Source organism: Pinus tabuliformis, chromosome 6 (genome assembly GCF_031772625.1).
Source record: "Pinus tabuliformis cultivar Carrire ecotype Pingquan chromosome 6, CPIR1, whole genome shotgun sequence".
Lineage (NCBI taxonomy): Eukaryota > Viridiplantae > Streptophyta > Pinopsida > Pinales > Pinaceae > Pinus > Pinus tabuliformis.
Genome location: NC_142292.1, coordinates 342,840,778 through 342,851,636, shown reverse-complemented (window position 1 = coordinate 342,851,636; position 10,859 = coordinate 342,840,778).

The following is a 10,859-nucleotide window of genomic DNA, read 5'->3' as shown; positions in this document are numbered from 1 at the left end:
CCGACTTGACAATTTGATTTATAACATAAATAAATTCATAACTTCATAAATACTTATCGGAATAGAATGATCTTTAGATGAATCCTACACCTCTTGATGAGGGGGATCCTATAAAAATATCAGATGCCATAAATAAGATGACCCACATGGAGTTTGGCCCTAGTTTCCAATTTTAACACTCCCTCTTAACTAGGGAGAACTCCATTCGCTGATCCATATGTCCGGTTGTACTATCTCTGCCATCAGTGCCCTGCACTGCTCTGCTCAGCTCTGCTCTGCTAAGCTCTACTCTGCTGAACCATGAAGAAGAAGAATTAATCGAGAATATCTCATACCATTCTCCACTGCCTCGAAGTCAGTCTAAGAGTGCATACCACTGGTCCCAGACTAGTCTCAACCAACCCAAAGTCAGCATCATAGTGGGTACCACTCCTACTACTAGTTCCAGACCAGTATCATTAGTCTCAGAGTGTGTACCATTGGTCCAAGACCAGTCTCAACCGACCTAAGGTCAGTGTCATAGTAGGTGCCACTCCTACTACTGGTCCCAGACTAGTCCTCCACTGACTCGAAGTGAGTCTCAGAGTACTGGACCCAGACTAGTCTCAACCAACCTGAAGTCAGGGTCATAGTGAGTACAACTCCTACCACTAGTCCCAGACCAGTATCATTGATCCCAGATCAATGAAGGTCATCCTAGCACTGGGAGTATGGTAGATATAACGATGCGTCCATCAGTACTACTATGGTCCCTATCCTCATTTCCCTGTTCATTGATCAGATGAAAGGTACTTCCCATGAGTCCCAGACTGCATGGGTAGGATGCTTTGATAGGAGAACTAATCAACCCTGTCCTCACAGGAGAACTAATCATCCTACTACACAGGAGAGCGAATCATCCTGTCCCACAAGAGAGCGAATCATCTTGTCCCACAAGAGAGCGAATCATCTTGTTCATAGGAGAGCGAATCATCCTGTCCCACAATAGAGTGAATCATCTTGTCCCACAAGAGAGCGAATCATCTTGTTCCACAAGAGAGCGAATCATCTTGTTCACAGGAGAGCGAATCATCCTATCTATAGGAGAGCGAATCATCCTGTCCCACAAGAGAGCAAATCATCTTGTTCACAAGAGAGTGAATCATCCTGTCCACAGGAGAGCGAATCATCCTGTCCCATAAGAGAGTGAATCATCTTGTCCCACAAGAGAGCGAATCATCTTGTTCACAGGAGAGCGAATCATCCTGTCCATAGGAGAGCGAATTATCATGTCCCAATGCGCACCACTAAGGGAGGGTGAGTCACCCTATGGTCGTATGTTTCTCCTGTAAGAACCGCAAGCCCCTAAAGCTCCCAGAGCTCAATGTATGCAACATGCAGGACCCTTTTACAAGGGTCTCTCGATGACTCCAAGTTGTTCAGGAAAATCACAAATTTGATCTTTCCCTGGGGCTCTGATGAAATGTAGTGACCTGTACATCATCTCAATGCGATGGAGCCTCCTTGCTCATCGAATTACCATATCCCAGATAAGGCAGTATCAGATGTCTGTCTACTGGAGCAATCATTGAATACGGGATTCCTCAATAATCGAATCCCACCTCTGGTTGTCACAGAGAATCATAGTGGTATTCATCATGTGTACTCACTGAAGAGTTTCCACAACCAGGAAACTTCATACAAGGTCATACTGGTATTTATGTATCCAGTCTTGGGGGTACTTATAACAAACGACTTCTGCTTCCTGCTCATCCATGATATTGAAGAAGAATCCAAAGAGAACCAGCACTAAAAAGTGCTCTAGTGATCCTCCACACTGCCTACCCAGTCAGCATTCGCATAATAATGCAATTTTCATATTTCCGGTAGTGTATCTCAATCCATGAGAGATTGTGCCCCGAAGATATCTCAGAAGATTCTTGGCACCAATCCAGTGAGGCTCAACCAAATATGAGCTTACCATGCTAACTACGAAACATATGTCCAGAATCCAACTCCCTCTTACTTTTGCAAATGAGAGAGTCTGCACTTGTCAGAATAAGGTGTCGGTATGAGAGGTCTATCATCCACAAACTTCAAGTAATGGTTTGGATTGGTTTCACTCCTAGTGAATCTTAGCTTTATTAGATAGTTGTTGATCCTCTCATACTAAGCCCGGGGTGTTTTGCTTCAAGCCATAGAGGCCTTTCTTCCATCTTTCCATCAACGAGTGCTACCTTAAAACCTTCGACTTCCATTCCTGGGGTTCCTTGCTTTCTATGAAGAGTCAGCCATTTGGACATTCCTTCACATAATGGTCGAACTTATTGCAATCGAGGCATCCACCTTTCCTTCCACCCTTAGATCCAAACTTCCCAATGAAGTGATCTTTTAGATGGGCCATCAAAAACTTCCGCTACGCCATTCTAATAATATGCTTTGCTTTGACTTCACCCTCGATGAACTTAGAAGAGAGATGTGGAACCCATTCATCCTTTTGTCCTATCCCAACTGTCTTTGGTGATTTCTCTTTCACTCTTACTTGGGCATTGTCTTCACCTCATCTCCAATACCATGTTAAGTTTAGGTATGTTCTATGCTAGAACAATTTATTTAAATTTTCACAATTAGCAATCACATCAGCATTAAAGTAAACTGTAAGTAGAACATAAATATAAATCGCAGAAGAAAAACCAAGACAAGAGGACACAAGATGTGTCGCCAGCCAGGGACAAACCCCACAATGTGGGGAAACCCTTGATCAATTCTTCTTTTATGTTCTTCAAAGTTCAGCAGAGAAAGTGAGAGAGATAGTACATTTACAATAGAAGTCAACACTTTGACTTTTGATATCTACAGAGATGAGTTGAAGACATATTGCTTCAACTGATTCTCTAAGGTGACTCCTTCACCTATCATAGTGCTGCCTCTCATTTATTTGCTACACATTACCGTGTGACACCTTGATGTACTGTCACATGTGTTGAACCTTGATGACTGAGCTGTTGTCATATTCATGCTGCATCTTCCATGGTCTTATGCATCATCAAGCTGCCCCTGCTCATGATCTCATTCATCATGATGTTGCCCTTTTCCATGATATCATTCATCATCATGTTGCCCATGCTCATGATCTCATTCATCATGATGATTCCCATGTCCATGATCTCATTCATCATCATGCTACCCATGCTCATATCATCATACATCATTATGCTGCTCATGCTCATGATCTCATTCATCATGATGTCGTCCTTTACTAACCTACCCATCATGTAGCTATTATAACTTCTTGTTGCTTCATCATACAACCATATGCACATCATCCTTAGCTTCTTGCTATGGCTTGTGGCCTAGCAAAGTAGGTAGGCTATAGTTCTAGAATCTACATAGTTCTTCTTTAGTCATGTTGTCACCTACAAAAATCTGAATTCATACATTGTCTAGTGTATCTCCTCAACGCTGTCTTGAGACAATGAGATATGCTTCCTAGAATGGACTGCTCAGAAAACCTGAAGATGATACTGATTTGCTCTTCAAGATCTTCTTCTTCCTTGTTGTGTTAGGAGCTATCCAATGACTGAGTTCTTTAGGCCTAGAACCAACCCTATTCCAGATCTATACCTTTATATGTGAGAATGGTTTAGGACTCTTCTAGCCCTCCTAAACCATCGATACAATGGTTAACCTTCTTCACATGAGTCTGCCTTTTAACTGAACTCAAGACTAGGCATTTTCTATGATAATGAGGATAGACAAAGTGATGCCCTAACATAATGTGGATCTGCTTCTTATACACATGAAATTCTAGAGAGACAAAGTGAGATTTGTCCCTTCTTGATTGCGGATCCCTGCACCCATCTTCATACATAAAACTCGAGTTATGTTCCTCCCTTTCTCTGAGTTTTGTCCTTCCAGTATAGCATATACCTGTACAAGATTCACGTGGAAATCTCATAGAGGAATGTGAAGTTCTATTTCTTCTATAACTGTGAGAATAGGTCTCCTTTGACTGCGTGTTAGGTGTCTCCTTTTGACTGTGTTTTAGGTGTCTCCATTGCATCCATGGTAGACCGAATGATGAGCCTTCTTCTTGCTGCATATAGGCTTCTCCTCCATAGTTGTGTTTAGATTTAGGGCAAGCGTATCAGACTTTTGGACAGCGTAGATCATCCTTATATGCCCGCGTATATGTCTCCATTTATAGCGGATAGGGTTAGGGCATCATCTGCAGCTAGGGCTCCTTCTAGGCTAGTGTATTCTTTTGTTCTCTCCTTCTCCAAAAACCCAAGACGTGGAGAGGAGATCACCTTAAGAATACATTACAAAAATGACTTCAAGTCCTCACAAATATATACTAAAACGTGGATGATGAATAGGCACGTCTATTGGGCTTCTGAGTCTACCCAAGTTGCTGGCTGACTTGACAATTTGATTTATAACATAAATAAATTCATAACTTCATAAATACTTATCAGAATCGGATGATATTTAGATCATTCCTACAGCTCTCGATGAGAGGGATCCAATAAAAATATTAGCTGCCATAAATAATATGACTGACATGGAGTTTGGCCCTAGTTGCCAATTTTAACACTCCCTCTCAACTAGGGAGAACTCCATTTGTTGATCCATATGTCCGACTGTACTATCTCTGCCATCAGTGCCTTGCACTGCTCTATTCAGCTCTGCTTTGCTAAACCATGAAGAAGAAGAATTGATTGAGAATGTCTCATACCATTCTCCACTGACTCAACCACTGGTCCTAGACCAGTCTCAACCGACCCAAAGTCAGCGTCATAGTGGGTACCACTCCTACTACTGGTCCTAGACCAATATCATCAGTCTTAGAGTGTATACCACTGGTCCTAGACCAGTCTCAACCGACCTGAAGTTAGCGTCATAGTAGGTACCACTCCTACTGCTGGTCCTAGACCAGTCCTCCACTGACCCAAAGTCAGTCTCAGAGTATGTACCACTACTCCCAGACCAGTCTCAACCAACACGAAGTTAGCGTCATAGTGAGTACAACTCCTACAACTGGTCCTAGACCAGTATCATTGGTCCCAGATCAATGAAGGTGATCCTAGCATAAGGAGTACGGTAGATACAACGATGCATCCATTGGTACTACTATGGTCCCTATCCTAATTTCCCTACTCATTGATCAGATGAGAGGTACTTCCCATGAGTCCTAGACTGCATGGGTAGGATGCTTTGACAGGAGAACTAATCAATCCTGTCCTCACAAGAGAACTAATCATCCTGCTACACAGGAGATCGAATCATCTTGTCCCATAAGAGAGTGAATCATCTTGTTCCACAAGAGAGCGAATCATCTTGTTCACAGGAGAGAAAATCATCCTGTCCCACAAGAGAGCCAATCATCTTGTCCCACAAGAGAGCGAATCATCTTTTTCCACAAGAGAGTGAATCATGTTGTTCACAAGAGGGTGAATCATCCTATCCACAAGAGATTGAATCATCCTGTCCCACAAGAGAGCGAAACATATTGTCCCATAAGAGAGGGAATCATCTTGTTCACAAGAGAGCGAATCATCCTATCCATAGGAGAGCGAATAATCCTGTCCCACAAGAGAGCGAATCATCTTGTTCACAGGGGAGTGAATCATCCTGTCCACAGGAGAGCGAATCATCTTGTCCCACAAGAGAGCGAAACATCTTATCCCACAAGAGAGCGAAACATCTTGTTCACAAGAGAGTGAATCATTTTGTCCATAGGATAGTGAATCATCCTATCCCATTGCGCACCACCAGGGGAGGGTGAGTCACCCTGTGGTCGTATGTTGCTCCAATAAGAACCAAAAGCCCCCAGGGCTCTCAGAGCTCAATGTATGCAACATGCAAGACCCTTTTACAAGGGTCTCTTGATGACTCCAAGTTGTTCGGGAAAATCACAAAGTGTATCGACCTATACATCATCTCAATGCGATGGAGCCTCCTTTCTCATCGACTTACCATATCCTAGATAAGGAAGTATCAGATGTCTGTCCGCTAGAGAGGTCATTGAATACAGGATTCCTCAATAATCGGATCCCACCTCTAGTTGTCATAGAGAATCATAGTGGTATTCATCATGTGTACTCATTGAAGAGTTTCCACAACCAGGCAACTTCATACAAGGTCATACTCGTAGTTATGTATTCGGTCTCGGCGGTACTTATAACAAATGACTTCTGCTTCTTGCTCATCCATGATATCGAAGTAGAATCCAAAGAGAACAAGCATTGAAAAGTGCTCTAGTGATCCTCCACACTACCTGCCCAGTCAGCATTTGAATAATCATGCAATTTTCATATTTCTGATAGTGTATCTCAATCATGAGAGATTGTGCCCTGAAGATATCTTAGAAGATTCTTGGAACCAATCCAGTGAGGCTCAACTAAATATGAGCTCACCATGCTAACTACAAAACATATGTCCAGAATCCAACTCCCTCTTACTTCTGCAAATGAGAGGGTGTGCACCTGTCAGAATAGGGTGCTGGTATGAGAGGTCTATCATCCACAACCTTCGGGTAATGGTTTGGATTGGTTTCACTCCTAGTGAATCTCAACTTTATTAGATAGCTGTCGATCCTCTCATACTATGCCCGGGGTGTTTTGCTTCAAGCCATAGAGGTCTTTCTTCCACCTTTCCATCGACGAGTGCCACCTTAAAACCTTCGACTTCCATTCCTGGGGTTCCTTGCTTTCTATGAAGAGTCAGCCATTTGGACACTCCTTCGCATAATGGCCAAACTTATTGCAATCAAGGCATCTTGCTTTCCTTCCACCCTTAGATCCGAACTTCCCAATGAAGTGATCTTTTAGATGGGCCATCAGAAACTTCCACCACACCATTCTGATAATATGCTCTGCTTCGACTTCACCCTTGGTGAACTTAGAAGAGAGATGTGGAACCCATTGATCCTTTTGTCCTGTCCGAACTATCTTTGGTGATTTCTCTTTCACTCTTGCTTCAACATTGTCTTCACCTTAGCTCTGATACCATGTTAAGTTTAGGTATGTTCTATGCTAGAGCAATTTATTTACATTTTCACAGTTATCAATCACATCAGCATTAAAGTAAACTGCAGATAGAAAATAACTATAAATCGCATAAGACAAACCAAGACAAGAGGACACAAGATGTGGCGCCAGCCAGGGACAAACCCCACAATATGGGGAAACCCTTGATCAATTCTTCTTTTATGTTCTTCAAAGTTCAGCAGGGAAACTGAGAGAGATAGTACATTTACAATAGAAGTCAATACTTTGACGTTTGATATCTGCAGAGATCAGTTGAAGACATAATGCTTCAACTGATTCTATAAGGTGACTCCTTCACCTATCATAGTGCTGCCTCTCGTTCATTTGCTGCACATTACCGTGTGACACCTTGTTGTACTGTCACATGTATTGAACCTTGATGACTAAGCTACTCTCATCTTCATGCTGCTTATCATGCTACATCTTCCATGGTCTTATTCATCATCAAGCTGTCGATGTTCATGATCTCATTCATCATGATGTTGCCCATGCTCATGATCTCATTCATCATCATGCTGCCCATGTCCATGATCTCATTCATCATCATGTTTCCCATGCTCATGATCTCATTCATGATGATGTTGTCCATGTCCATGATCTCATTCATCATCATGCTGTGTATGCTCATATCATCATACATCATTATGTTGCTCATGCTCATGATCTCATTCATCATAATGTTGTCCTTTACTAACCTGTCCATCATGCAGTTGTTATAACTTCTTGTTGCTTCATCATATAGCCATATGCACATCAGCCTTAGCTGCTTGCTATGGCTTGCAGCCTAGCAAAGTAGCTAGGCTATAGTTCCAGAATCTACACAGTCCTTCTTTAGTCATGCTATCACCTACAACAATCTGAATTCATACATTGTCTAGTGTATCTCCTCAACGTTGTCTTGAGACAATGAGATCTACTTCCTAGAATGGACTGCTCAGAAAACCTGAAGATGATACTGATTTGCTCTTCAAGGTCTTCTTCTTCCTTGTTGTGCTAGGAGCTATCCAATGACTGAGTTCTTTAGTCCTAGAACCAGCCCTATTCCAGATCTGCACCTTTATACGTGAGAAGGGTTTAGGACTCTTCTAGCCCTCCTAAACCCTCGATACAATGGTTAACCTTCTTCGCATGAGTCTGCCTTTTAACCGAACTCAAGACCAGGCATTTTCTGTGATAATGAGGATAGACAAAGTGATGCCCTAACATAATGCGGATCTGCTTCTTATACACGTGAAATTCCAAAGAGAAAAAGTGAGATTTTTCCTTTCTTGATTGCAGATCCCTGCACCCATCTTCATACATAAAACCCGAGTTCTTTTCCTCCCTTTATGCGAGTTTTTTCCTTCCAGTATTGCGTATACTTGTACAAGATTCACGTGGAAATCTCAGAGAGGAATGTGAAGTTTTGTTTCTTCTATAACTACGAGAATAGGTCTCCTTTGACTGCGTGTTAGGTGTCTCCTTTTGACTACGTTTTATGTGTCTCCATTGCATCCATGGTAGACCGAATGATGAGCCTTCTTCTTGCTGCGTATAGGATTCTCCTCCGTAGCTGGGTTTAGATTTAGGGCAAGCATATCAGACTTTTGGACAGCGTAGATCATCCTTATATGCTTGCGTATATGTCTCCATTTACAGTGGATAGGGTTAGGGCATCATCTGCAGCTAGGGGCTCCTTCTTGTCCAGTGTATTCTTTTGTTCTCTCCTCCAAAAATCCATGACGTGGAGAGGAGATCACCTCAAGAATACATTACAAAAATGACTTCAAGTCCTCACCAATTTATACTAAAATATGGATGATGAATAGGCACGTTTGTTGGGCTTCTGAGCCTACTCAAGTTACTGGCCGACTTGATAATTTGATTTATAACATAAATAAATTCATAACTTCATAAATACTTATCGGAATCAGATGATCTTTAGATGAATCCTACACTGCTCGATGAGAGGGATACAATAAAAATATCAGCTACCATAAATAAGATGACCCGCATGGAGTTTTGCCCTAGTTGCTAACTTTAACATAGAGGGTTTCTAGCTTCAGAAATCCAAAATTTCCAGTTGTAGTAGGCAGTAGCGACAAGCAAATTTTCCCACTACAGGAAGTAGTGCGAGTAGTAGTGCTAGCAGTTGAGTTGGTCAAATAGGGAGATTTCCATCCCAGGACGACGTTTTGTAGTGATGGCTTCAGCAAGACTCCGAGATTAGGACAAATTAGAGGTTGCATCGAAGTATTGTATCTGGAAGGCCAGGATGGCATTCTTGCTAGACAAGTACACAAAAAATGTTGTTGTTGTACCTACAGATCTAGATCAGCTAGCGAATTACAATAAGGAGATGGCTAAGGCGAAGCGGTTGATTCTTGATGGAGTGATCATATAGTCTCACATGTTGTGGCCAAAAATACGACCAAAGAAATGTGGGATGTCGTTGCCTCACTAGTAGCCATGGCTCCCTGATGATGATGGTGTTGATGATTCCGGGTGGTAGCAAAGTGTCCCTAATTGTGATAGAGACAGGGTGGTAGTTGGAGCTCCCCTGTAGCCATTATTCTTCTTTAGATTTGAGAATGTTCAACATGAGATGAGCAAAGATGAGCAGGGATGTACATGACATAATGACAAGATATATATGATGATCACATGATTCAATTGAAATTTCTCCAAAGCTTAGTGACAAATTCCAACCATTGCATTGAATTTGTCTTTTCGAAAGGACCAAAATTGAATTTTGAAGCACTCAATCCGGATAAAGAAAACAATTTTTTTTAGGTCAAGCCTACAAATACAAAATTGTCAGGGTCGGCCTTGGCTCAAATGACACAACTCAAGGATAATATGGCACCCCTCAAGTGGCATATGAATACAAGTTGAGCCTCATCAACTCACATCATATCTTCTCTCTCCTCATTCAATTGGTTCGCACAACTCAGAATTGTAGGGTATCTCTCACACGTGTGAAGGACAAAAGTCATTTTATGATTGGGTTGAATTGCATGACTTTTTCTAGGCGTTGACCAAGCATCATTTGACTATCTTTGACTGTGGTTTTGGATGGAATATCTCTATTTCTCCAGGCCGCATTGGAGGGCACAAAGATTGAGCAAATTTGGGCAAGTTGACTAGCATTGACTTCCGGGTTGATCGCAGAACCAATTGCAGACTTTGACCGAGTTTGACTGGTTGTTTTGGGACTATTTGGGCTGACTTTGACCAGCATTTGAGGCTGAGCTTGACTAACTTTGAATGAGTTGCTAGAGGATTGCTATGACCCTTGACCGTTGACTAGTTAGGGTTGACTTTGCTACTATTGGTGGGGACATATTTGTAGAAGGATCAGTTTTGACTATTGTTGACTTCATCTCTCTCAATTTTTCTCTAATTTGGATAGTTGCTTGACACATTCTCATTCTTGGATATCAGATATTGGACATTGGCTAGTTAAAGCTTGACTTTGACTCTTGGATGATGTACTCTCTCTCCTAAACATTTGAAGACAATCCAATAGAAGAAGAATTGCAAAGGGTTCCCCCTTGGTGGGGTTTTTCCCTGGTCATTGACCAAATATTGTGTCTCTTGTCTCTTGTCGGTCTTTCATTGTGCATTTGTATAATTGTTCTATCTACTATTGCTATATTGTCATTGGTTAATTGAAGAAGTGGAAATTTTTAAATTGGATGCTATTGGATATTGTTGAATTAATAGTTGCAACATAGAACAATTGATGGAAAATTAACAAATTCCACACCATCTTCGGAGAATGTCGAGTGTCTCCCTAGTTGGAAATTTGGGGAGTCCATTCCTAGGTTTCCAAAAAGCTATATTTGC